At 37.8% G+C, this 12756-nt stretch overlaps 1 protein-coding gene across 1 annotated transcript in view; it reads left to right on the top strand.

The window, feature by feature from the left end:
* LOC116847554 (toll-like receptor 6) overlaps positions 1-7106 on the top strand; it is a 140784-nt gene extending 133678 nt beyond the window's left edge. Inside the window, exons 2-3 of the mRNA XM_032822653.1 lie at positions 6514-6584; positions 7053-7106. The gene's annotated coding sequence lies outside the window, so the exon portion shown is untranslated. The remainder of the gene's footprint in view (positions 1-6513; positions 6585-7052) is intronic.
* Positions 7107-12756: the final 5650 nt, after the last annotated feature.

The following is a 12756-nucleotide window of genomic DNA, read 5'->3' as shown; positions in this document are numbered from 1 at the left end:
GTGAATTTCTCTTATTTCGTTTGCGGGGAACCAACGGACGCTTGGACGATCCTGCTGGTTGTACGCCGCCGGGGGCCAGAACCGCGTGGCGCGCTTCTTGCGTAACTAACCCTTCCTGCCTCCTGCGTCCTGCGATATTATTGCCTGAGGGTTGCCGGACACGCTGAATATATTGAGCACGTGACCCGCCGTGTCCCGGCGCAATTAATCTTCGGCGCGTCGGGTGAAATCTGCCCGCCAGCGAAAATATCCCGAGTCACTTCAAGTACTTCACTCACAGTACTTCTAAATATTCCCGAGTCGAAATTTGGATGCTATTTTTCCGACCCCAATATCCAACCTAGCATTTATTTTGATATCGTAAAGTCAACATCAATCTCTTTTGATTCTACTTAACCTACTAACTTCGCCGAGAGGTTTTCCTTAGAATCTGCAAGTGGCGTTTCGTGCATTTTCTGCCACTTAGAGGCGTTACGTAAGATTTCAGTTTTCGTATTAAACATAAACTTCAGAATATATAGATGTTAAAAAGTTCAAGAGAGAAAGTCGAAAAAGTAGAACTAAAATTTCGACTCTATTAGACTGCTAACTCCCTAAATTTCGTAAAATGTCCACGACAAGTATATGCTGAAGAATTCACTTCTGGGTATGCGGATACAGTCAGTGTGTGTGTGTGTGTGTGTGTGCGTAGGTATATGACTTCTCCATATTTCTTTATATACTTTATTTATGTTTCCTACAGTTCTAACTTGTACAGTCGAGAGAAATAAATTATATGCGTAAATGGTACATGGAGAAAAATAATTTTCTGCTGATCTAGCAAATTTTCTGCTGGTCTACCAAATTTTCTGCTGGTCTAGCAAAATCTTTTTGTTATTATAGGAACAGCAAAAGGATTTGCTAATCACTATTTGCTGAATCTACAAATTATTTTGCTACAAGAACCATGATGGATTTATATAAGCAGTTGCAGTTTTGCTCCAATAGCAAATAAGTTTGCTAAGGATACATTATTTTGCATCAATAGCAAATTAACGTGATTCTTAGGACAAATACACTCAACCAATTTTTTCTATCCTGGCAACGAAACTACTTCTGCTCTGATAACGAACAATTTGTAAAATTAGTTACGTCAACTAAATTTTTTTTATGTCACTACGAATATGCAGTGGCAACGACGATTTTGCTAAAGGAGCAAAATTATTTTTCTCTGTGTATATATATTTATAATAATGCTAGTGTTATGTCCCATTTTTATGTGCGCGGTAATACTATGAAAAGGAATAAGCGAAATAGCTTTGCTACATGGAAACTAGAAACCTAATCTAATTCAACCTATAGTGAGAATGGAAATGGTCAAAAGGTTTAGAGAATAATATGAGAACATAGATAACATTCTCGCTTTCTCGAATTTTGTTGACATAGAATAACAACACGGAAAAAAAGAACTTGCTGCAACAACAAACTAATTTACTACGGACAGTTAAACATAATTCGCTGTGTTAACTACTTTTTCTTTGCTGTAGAAATCTATTTCTTTGCTATGATAACTAGAAAATCTACAGTAAGAAAAATGGTTAACGCAGCAAATTTGCTACAGATTGACAACTAAACATAATTTACTACTTTAGCTACTTTTTTTGTTGCAAGAGCAGATTTTCTTGTAATCATAGCAAGGAAATTGGTTCCTGCAGCAAAGAAAAAGTGGCTAATACAGCAAATTATGTTTGGTTGTCCATAGGTAGCAAATCTTTTTTTCCGTGAATCACCAGGAAGCACGCAACGTCTTGCATTTTTCGTTATCGTAAACGATGAATGCCGTGAACGCTTGCTGTGAATTCACGGCGCACTCACATGCCGTGAAATTCGCGGCACAAGTCAAGCCTACTGTAATGTAACGCGAGCGGAACAGAACCGGAATATTTCTTCCTGTTTGTAGCAATGGCTGAACGCGATTGTTTCCGAGAAATGGTAGCGTTTGAGTTCGCGTTTTCAAGAACAGACGCGAGAGATGAGAAAGCATGCAGCTATTAGTCGCTTCCACGACGTGTGAGAAAAATAGGTGACATCCCTGTCATCCTTGCATTCAAGGCGAAAGCGAAGCGCGAACAGTCAATCTCAGTTAGTCAAGTCGGTTACAGTCATAACAGTCACAGTTGATCGATAAGTCGGGCGCATCAGCGAACGATTTCGAAGATGACTGGTGTGTCTACATTATCCATGTTGCGTTTTATTTTCTTTCATTCATACATAGTTAGAAATCTTGCATACAAATGTTAACATTTTCACGTGTTACCCATTTTTTACTGTTATTTTAATGTAAAATTAACATACAATTAACATACATAATACATTTTTAATGTATTATCGATGTTATTATTTTCGTCATGTTTTAATATGTTATATTAATGTTAACTTAATAAATTAACATTTCTTGTATGTCACTTAGAAATGAAATATTATTTTAAGTTTTTTTAACACAAATCACTATGAACTTCGACATATAGAATAATTGAGTTTATTAATAGAAAATGTTTCTATCACTAAGTTAAAACATTTAATATTATATGTTAATATAACATGAAAAATATATTATAACGCATTTATTTTTGTATATGTTCACATTGTATCAACAAAAATCTCCTATCGACATTCCTTACGAGTTATATCTTATAATTACTATTTTCTATATATATTTTTTTACTATTCTTTATGACATTTTTTTACAAAATTGAGTTTAAGTCAAAATAACAAATATGAATGTAAGAAAAAAATGTCAATTAATTAATATTCGTAATCCATCGATAAGTAGCACAGCACTAATGAGTTATTTTTATAGAGTATGAGTTATTTTTAAATTTAGAGTGTGGGTTGTCTGGGAAATATAACAAATATTTATAAATATAATTAATATTTTATTTTTTATATATATTATTTATCTAGTAGTCTCTTTAAGTAAGAAAATATGACCAATAAGGGCCGAACACAAATGTTAGTGTGAATAATTTAAATCATAATAATACTTGACAGTGCCAATGCGTCGAATTTTTGTTTAATTTGTCTATATAGTTTTTTTATTATTTATTTAATTTTAAAAGCATCCCACATTATTGGTCACACTTATATGATTTACTTAACGCTCCAACCAAGAAGTAAAATTACTCGTATTATGCAATTAAATCACAACCTCTTTTAATAGTAAATTATATAATACTAAATTTTTTTAATAGTAAAAGAACATTCATATCCTATATGTAGTTATGTTCAGTTTCGTTAACTTTTTACTGTCGATAAAATTTCGTAGTTTGATTTTTTACGTCGTACTATTAATCTGGCTTGATGTTTGTTCAAATTACAATTTTGTACAAATTACAATTACAATTCAAGTTACAATTACAATTATAATAAGTCCCAATTTGTTTAAATTAACCTGCAATTTGTGTAACTTTGAAACTTGATTTTCTCGATATAGTTGAAACAAGCCATCAGTGAAATCGCACTGAGGGAAAAAAATAGTTGGCATACCTATAATCTCACTATATTTTATAGTTCGTTTTGGCCTCAAATATAAATTTATAGTTTATCTAAATGAAGATATAGTAGAATGAACACAGATTTATAGTCACCATCTTATTACTCTATATATACGGTAAAGCACTTTTTGGGAATATAGTTGCATGTACCTATATTTGCCAAATATTCCAATTGTATTGACTATAAAATAGTTAATTTCTCTTACCATTCAATATTTGCTACCTTACTATATTTTTTATTTCAAATAATTATAATTCTTGTTAAAAATTTTACACGGCTCAGTTATACTATGCTTATATTGTAAATATTACAAATATTATGGTAACATTTACTATAAAAATTATATTCCTAACTATAATCTTTTTACTATGCCATTATAATTCCGAATATCATACATTTTTCTCTCAGTGCGGAGTAGCACAAATTATTTTGCGGATGCGACAAACGTACTGCCGACGATTTGCCTGCGATCTGCCTGCGATTATGCGAGTGTATCTGGCGAGATACGCGGCATTTCGAAAATTGAGATCTCTCGCCCATCTAGGCGCAATCGCGCGCTGATCGTACTGGCGGCGGGGAAGGTCGGGCTGGCCGACGTGCTCGCCGAGGCGTGACATGGTTCGAGCCACCAGAATTTCAAAACGCCGGACGTTTCCGCCGCGATGTCTACCGCCGACCGCTGCCGCGGCCGTGACACCGCACAAATGTGCTGCATCGGTTTTTCGCGGCGCTCGCGCGCGTCGCGCGAAAGAATCCCTCTGATGCGGCGCGACGTGCCGGCGACGCAAAAAGGAAATGCATTTTGACACGGAGCACAACCAAGCGGAAGTTTAAATGCATTTCTAAAACCACGGGGAAACATTCAGCGGGGACGCGCAGCGCCGCGTCGCGTCGCGTCGCGTCGCGTCGTCTCGACCCCGTCGTGGGAAAAATTAAAAAATATAACTTGTTAGAACCGCCCTTCAGCCCGCGCATTTCACCCTTCTCACCCGGTATAGCGAAAAAGTTTGATCTCGTATTCGGAAGAACTTTCCCAAGAAGCACATTCTTCGCGTCGAAACTGTAAGATTCTTTGATGCAAAACGGAATCTTGCTACTTTATCCATTAACGGCTTAGTTTCCCATTCTGGAGTGCTTCCTTTTTATCCAACAAACTCGCTAGATTAATGTATAATTTTTTCATATTTTCAGTATCTTTGTTCGCCAAAAATCGGCGAAAATGATTTATTTGACGATTCTAATACTTAATTTGAGACTTCTAGAAAGTAGACAGATTTATTCTTTTTTCGGTTAAGAAATTTTATAGAATGATTATCGCCTTTGATATATCAACAATGAAAAATTTTACGTTTATACTGCCCTGGAGAGAGGCTGAATTAATTTAATAACACGCAACCACAATTGCGTATAACAGATTAAACAAGCGATCGATAAAGAGCTAATGAAACGGATGTTTCATGAGCTAACGGATGTTCGCATCATGAATTGGATTTACTTACCATATCTGTGGTTATTTAAACTTTGGTTGAGCTCTGAAGTAATCAATGGAAATTAGGGCGGCGGCGCAGCATGTTAATATCTATTTAATATAGAAATTACTATGTATGCCCTCTCTTCTGGCATCTTCACACTCAAAATCTTAGTCGAGTTTTTTCGACTAACATACTTGAAAGAAAAAAAATGGTTGATCTAATTAAAATTATAGTTTTCCTTGGCTTCAACCAGAGTTGAGAATCTTACTTCAACAAAGGAACGCGTTACCGTTACTTTTGGTAAAAAATAACTCTGTACCGTTACTCGTTACTCGTAATTTAAAAAAATAATTTGTTACCGTTACTAAGAAAGTAACGTTACTATTTTGTTAGTTTTTTATAATACTAAAATAAAATACGTAAATTATTTTAAAATAAAATTATTGCTTTTAAGCTTAAATTTTACTATTTAGCCAGTTCACCTAAAAGAACAAAGCTGCAATAATCCTGACTCGAAGAACTGATATTTCTTTATAAGCTTGATTCTATCTTCTTATCTTTTATTATTCTTCATACAAAAATGATTGTTAGTACAGAACCGGATTGCAAAATTTGGCTCTTAAAAATTTTTAATAAATTTAATAAGAGGTATACTCAGTGTAATATACACATACTTGTTTCATAGTTTTTTACAAAAGTGAACTACGCTAAACATACCTATTAAATTTATTAAAAAATTTTAACAGCTATAAATTTCAAAACATCCGAACATCTAATTGCACTCGATTTTGCTCTAACAATTATTTTCTTATAAAGAATAAGATAAACCACGTACTGTTTTCCAGCGAATATATCCAGATATTTCTATCCAGTCAAGAATATTTAAAACACGCTATCAGCGCACAACAAGCGCGTCATTTATTGAATAAAGATAACTAAAGTAACGATAAAAGTAACGGTTGAATTCGTTACCGCTCAGCCTGTGTACAGAGATGGAAATATTTGGTTGCACGGTGATTGCACAGTGGTTGCATCGTGAAACCATCTCTCTATTCTGTAAAAATAGGAAAATAGAAAAAAATTAAATTCCAAAGATGTGATCTCTTGGGCTGTCATTCTAGATACGTGACATGAATATTTGATTAGAATCCTAACTTTGAAAGTCTAGTGCTTCAAAAGATTAATAATCCATTTATCCTTACAAACACGTGTCTATTTTTTAGCGTCGGATGTTCGATCATATCCTTTAGTTTATTTTTTGTTATTACATCTTTTTTCTCCGTTTGAAGCGCTTCTATGCCGGTGTCCCATCTATTCTCGCTGAATTGCCGTCGAATTATTTATCCAAGGTGTTCGACGAACCGCTTTTCGCCTCTCATTATGCACAACGCTCGTTAAAATAGAATTTAAATACCGTTCGCGGTTTTTTTAAATAATTTATTCGCTAGTCGAACGGTGCAGGTTGGATTGGCCACTAATTGATTTACTGCAATTCTCTTTGTTTCAGATGTGAACTGTTCCCAAAAGTATTATTGAATGACGTTACCTATGGTTTAATTGGAAATCGCAGCGAGGAAGGTAAGCTTCAAAAAGTCGTATATGTATAACGGGCAATTATGATGTGAATGCGAGGGCGATTATAAATATTTCCGGGAATGGTCACAGTAATATCAAATTTTGGGCACTGTAATCGTATTCCATCTGCGTGCAAATGAAGTAATATAGTGCCATTTCCGGCGATTATAGATAATGATCGATCGTTCGCTTATTGAAACTCATTATAATAATAAACCCCTCTATTATCATGGATTTATTAACGCAATATATTAATGTTAATGAATAATTCTTTCTGCGTGATCAATAATTACATCACATATTGTGCGCGATATACAAAGCGGCGCATTCAATTATTCATTGTTAAAGTGCGTCGTTAAAGTGTGTCTCCCTCCTCCGCCTGCGCCCTTCTGTAGCGCCTCGCGATTACACGCCCAGCCTTAAATCACACTTTCACGTAGCGTCACAAATGTGTTCTTCTTTCTGTTGCAGGACTCCTGACCTATCGTGACTTTTCTCCTCTACTTATTATCAGAAGCATTTCTTAATATCGCAAATGTACCCGTAACACGGTGTCTGAATAAGTAAGCGGTTATTCGTATTTTTCGAGGATCGTGATAGCTTCGTAGTGTGCAAAATGTAATTAGGGCAAGCAAGAGAAAAAGCATAAAAAAAAAAACACAATGGAGCATACTACCTGTAACTCGTAATTGCAACGAAGTAACGTTTTTTCTTCCCTCTTTCTACTCGACGATAGTTTTAATCGCAAGGATCGATTCATTAATGGAAAAAGGAAAAAAAAAAAAGATAAAAAATACAGTTCTTCGGTAACTCTCTTGTTTAATCGAAGCGAAAATCGATGTACATATAGCGAGAGTTTTGTATATTTGTAAAATAGATAGGGCATTTTATTATATAAATATAAATATAAATATGAATATAAATATGAATATAAACAATAAAGTTATTTATATATATTTTAATCACAAGGAAAGCGTATACTTCTTTCTCACAACCTGGCACACCGCCCGCGACTCGCCGCGCCGCTCGTCGGCCGAAAGATCGCGACGCTCGATTTAAAATTCTATCAACCGTTGTGTATAATGTATATCCATTTGTACAAAGTTGCGCGGGAGTATTAAATATCATTAACACCGGCGTCGCGTCGCGTCACGTCGCATTATGTCGCGTCGCGCTGCGTCACGTCGCGCTCCAAGCCGAATGGCATCTAGCCTCGCCCGTGAACATCACGTCGATATTGAAAGTTCAGCGCGAAGTCTTGGCGCCGAAAGCGCCGAAAATATTATTATACGTTCGCCGTGTGTGTTCCGCCACGCAGTCTGCCTCGATGATTAATAGGGATACTCCGCGTAGCGTGACGTCGAGTGATATGTACGTATTGTAATAGCCAGTGCGAGAGAGTGAGACAGAGAGAGTGGAGTGTGAGGAGGAGGTATAAATACGGATGGGTTAATTAGTACAAATTACTGCGGTATCAATTCTCACTGCTACTGTTGCGCGAGCGGCCGTATGTGTAGTCACACAGGCGACAGATTAATTCCACTAAGTCGCGTCTTCAGGACGCCGAGATAGGATCGACATTCGACGACGGAAATCGAAACTGTGTGTAAATATTAGCCTCTCCCCCTCCGTTGTATTGATGTACCATGATTGTATTAAAAACAAATGTTGGCCCCCCCCCCCTCTCTCTCTCTTGTGAACGCCCGGCGCTCGAGCGAGATAGCAATTAGCCGAGATTACTTGCGTCTCTCTTCCTTTTCTTCCAAATAAAAAGGCTCAAGTGGCAACAATGACGTGGCATCCTTCACTTATACCCAGAAACGAGCGCCTTTAATGTCCGACGTTGGTGGGAGAACTTAATTATCTTACCCTCGACAAAGGACGAGATAATTCGTTGACAGACCTCCCCCGACGTCGCGCCGAGTCCGCGGGATATCGACGTTATCTCCTCGGTGAACCTCGGAGAATCGTCCCTTCGCTCGATGAGGTGTGTCCGTGTTTCTGATGGAGCGAGGTCCGGTGTGGGAAAGACTGGGGTCGGATGTGCGTGTTTCAGAATTTCGTAGTTACAACTTCTCAGACAACTAACTGTTGTGATTGACTGTACAAATGTGATAGAGACAACCTTCCCCCTAGTGTTTACACACTCCGATCTCAACGATCCTGTAAATCGTACATTTTCTTTTATAATAATTGAAATACGACTATGCCGCGAGCAACGTGACAATCTTGTCCTGCACTGAGAGAAAAAAATAGTTGGAATAACTATAATCTCACTATATTTTATAGTTCGTTTTGGCCTCAAACATATATTTATAGTTCAACTAAACATGAAGATATAGTAGAATGAACACAGATTTATAGTCACCATCTTATTACTCTATATATATATGGTAAAGCACCTTTTGGGAATATAGTTACATGTATCTATATTTGCCAAATATTCCAATTGTATTGACTATATAAAATAGTTAATTTCTCTTACCATTCAATATTTGCCACCTTACCATATTTTTTATTTCAAATAATTATAATTCTTGGTAAAAATTTTACACGGGTCAGTTATACTATACTTATATTGTAAATATTACAAATATCATGGTAACATTTACTATAAAAATTATATTCCTAACTATAATATTTTTACTATGCCATTATAGTTCCAAATATCATACATTTTTCTCTCAGTGTAGTATCGAATCAAGACTAGCAATTTAGGATAAAAGAGCTACTTATGAAATATACAGGGTGTCTCACATTCTCCTCCGGGCATTTTGTAGGGACGTAGAACAGATTGAGGTGAATATAAAAGTCCTATACCGTTTTGTGATATTCGCAATAATTATCGAGATATTAATTGTAGAAAACTTGTAAATGATCATGCAGAATATGGTAAATGAGTTATAGTAGCGACGACTGTCGTCATGTACTTATATTTTCGGTCAAATTAAACAAAAAAGTCCTCTACCATTTTCCAAATAATCACATAGATTTTTAATTATTCATTAAAGAAGATTATTGCACGATATAGGACTTTTATGTTCACCTCAACCTGTTCTACATCCCCACAAAACGCCCGGAGGAGAATGTGAGACACTCTGTATATGTTGATTAGTAGTTTGGAGATCCTCGTGAGAGGTTTTTTGCCGTATGAGAGTCTTGCCGGTACATTTAAGTAGTAGCCAACTTTACTTCGGCTGTCTATATACTCGATTTTAGTTATGAATACAAAATTGCTTTTATTACCCGAAATGTGTAAGACACTCGTCGAAAACTTTATTCTAACTAACTAACAACACGTCACTCTTTTTTAAATACATTGTACTTAACGCTCAGTATTTTTTTAGTGGCGCACAAAGGGACTCATAAACTTACTGTTTATTCAGTAAAATTACGATTCTATATATTTATTTCATTATTTATGTAAAAATTTTGAGACAAATTTGAGATATATATATGTTTATATATATAAATATTACAAATATAAAAAATATTATTTTTTTACTTTTAATGCTTCTTTATATATCGGTTGATTTAATAAAAATGCGCAGATAATAGAAAAATATACATGTGTTGAAATATACATATGTATATATATAATATTAATGTATATATATAGTATTACTATAAATTATGAATTTTTAATCGTTTTTATTTTCCAAACAAAACGGTCAATAATTCTGAAATCTGTATGTAATGTCGATTAGACTTTAATATCAAAGCAGCTTGTAAATGAATTAAAACCTTAATTTTAATTTGCAATAGAAAATTTAAATAGAAATTAAAAATAAAATGCCAAATAGTGGCCAACTTTACCACGCCCATAATAACTTGCAGGGAACTTCATTCTAACTGGTAAAACGTCACTTAAGTTTGCTCGCTCTCACAATGGAGAATATTAATGCCAAATTTCACTCAGAAATGTACTTGTTGGTTGTCGCTAAATCAACTTTTTCTCACTTTTTAATTGTAATAACATCTCAATTTTAATGAAACTCAGGAAAAGGAATCTATGTCTTAAAAGGAACGTTTTGCGATTTCGTCATTGTTCTTTTCACGATGAGTACATAAACAAAGCATATGGCAGCGACATAAAAGAAATCGGGGCTAGTTGGCTACCAGAGTAAGTTGGCAAAACCGATTATTTTTTAACAAGCTACAGAATCAAGCAAAGAAAACTTTTAAACATGTCAAAGATGACTTTGAAATATCTGCTTGCTTGATCCTGAAATCTGTTGAAAAGCAATAGAAATAACCGATTCTGCCAACTTATCCCGATAGCCAACTAGCCTCGATCTCCTCTACTCTTTGGGCCAACTAGATCCGGTCTCCTCTACATAAAATGTCTTTCATATCGTGCGGATTCTCGAATGATAAGGCGAATTGGTCGCGACGTTCTTCTTCTTCTTCGCCTTCTTTGACGCCCAGGATGCCCTTTGTGCGCGCTCGCCGCACGCGCGTCTCAAGGAGAGAGAAAGAGAAAGAAATTCCCGGCGTGCACGCGACGTCGGAAGCTGCTCGTGGAGCCGGGAAAAGCGAGTTTCTTACTTCTGTAATTATTCGGTCCAAACGGAGCCCGGAAAACTGCGGGAAGCCGCACGGAGAAAGTGTACACGGCTGGTTGGCAGCGTTTCCGGGAAGAAACTTAATATCTCTAATGCCTCTGCTATCGACAGTTCGGACGAACGAGTGAGTTATTTTTTGACGAGTCGCTTCATAGATACGCGACACACACTTGAGGCGACTGCCGTTGCGGCGACAACGAGAGAGTCGCCGCGCGATTAAGTCCACATCGATTGAGGCAATCGCAAGGGAAGTGGCACATTTCCCGGTTCTACGCGCGCAAATATATAACCAGGCTGGGAATATGTTTTTTCGCGAGAGACACGACCTCTTGGTGGCGTGAGAAAGCTCGTCGAGCGCGCGACGCGCATGTTTTTCGCCGATGGATTTTTCCCCGAGTAAGAAGACACCGTGCGAAAAATAATAGAGCTCGCCACGCACTCTAAATCGCGCTCGCGACCAAGGGGATACGGTCTGTGCGTAACGAAGCCGTGTTGTGTTCATTCGGTTTTTCACATGGACTTTATTTTAGCGGGGATCTCTCGCGGACGGGAATCGTATCCGGTCGTGGCGCGGCGATTTTGGGAACATCAAAGTCGCGCGTAGTACGATCGTCCTTTTTCGACATTCCGTCGATACACGAAGGACATTTCAATGGGGAAGCAATACAGTGAGGAAAAAGGGTATCTCGACTTCGTTAAAGTCCGTTCTAAAGTTAACCCTCAGCGGATATCACGCGCCTTTCTGTGTATGCGTGTGTCCGCAAAGATCTTCTAATCGCGCGGGACACTTTCGCTGCAGAAAGCGCGAATAAGAATGCACCTCGACGCCTCGACGCCGGTACCTGCAGTAATGATATCAAGCTGGAAAGAGAAACATCCGGCAAGAATTCGTCGACCAAGGCCGAATCTCAGGCCGGTGCTGCGACGTCCGGTGAGCAAGAATGAACAAACGAACGAATGAAAAGCTAGAGAGAAAGGTAGATAGATAGATAAGTAGATAGATAGATAGATAGATAGATAGATAGATAGATAGATAGATAGAGAGAGAGAAACAGATCGATCGATTGCAACACAACGACGACAGATCGCTTCTTCGTGTACCAGCACGGAGCTTACCTTTTGGGTCCCGATCTCTCCTCATCTCCCGCCCCACTTTTGGTTGCCATTTGTGTCGCGCAATGGAGTGCACTGGTCCTGACAGCACTTCAGTCCCCGCTTTCGCTTTGTCCGCCACTCCGTTCCGACAATGAGACTCGGCTTCGCGATATGAATGAATCCTTCCCAGTCCCGGGCATATCCCCCTCGGGCTGGAAGTGCAGGTTCCCTTGTTTCTCTTTCTCTCTCTCTCTCTCTCTCTCTCTCTCTCTCTCTCTCTCTCTCTGTTTCTCTCTGTCGTCTCTCGACCCCGTGGCCCCTACCGCGCTTCCTCAACCCTCTCGCTCACATCCGATTCCCGGCGTAGCGGGAATACCGTAAGCGCGCTCAGAGCACCGCCAACCCGCTCATATTTCCTCCAATAAAGTCAAACGTCCTCAGGCATGACCCCTTCCGGCGGATCAACCGGCGATTCGTCCATATCGACACCTCGGGCGTCTCTCGAGCGATACGTA

This window comes from Odontomachus brunneus, unplaced genomic scaffold, assembly GCF_010583005.1.
Source record: "Odontomachus brunneus isolate Ranch 3 - 2012 unplaced genomic scaffold, Obru_v1 Obru_scaffold_079, whole genome shotgun sequence".
Taxonomy (NCBI): domain Eukaryota; kingdom Metazoa; phylum Arthropoda; class Insecta; order Hymenoptera; family Formicidae; genus Odontomachus; species Odontomachus brunneus.
This window is presented reverse-complemented; position numbering and strand designations above follow the sequence as displayed.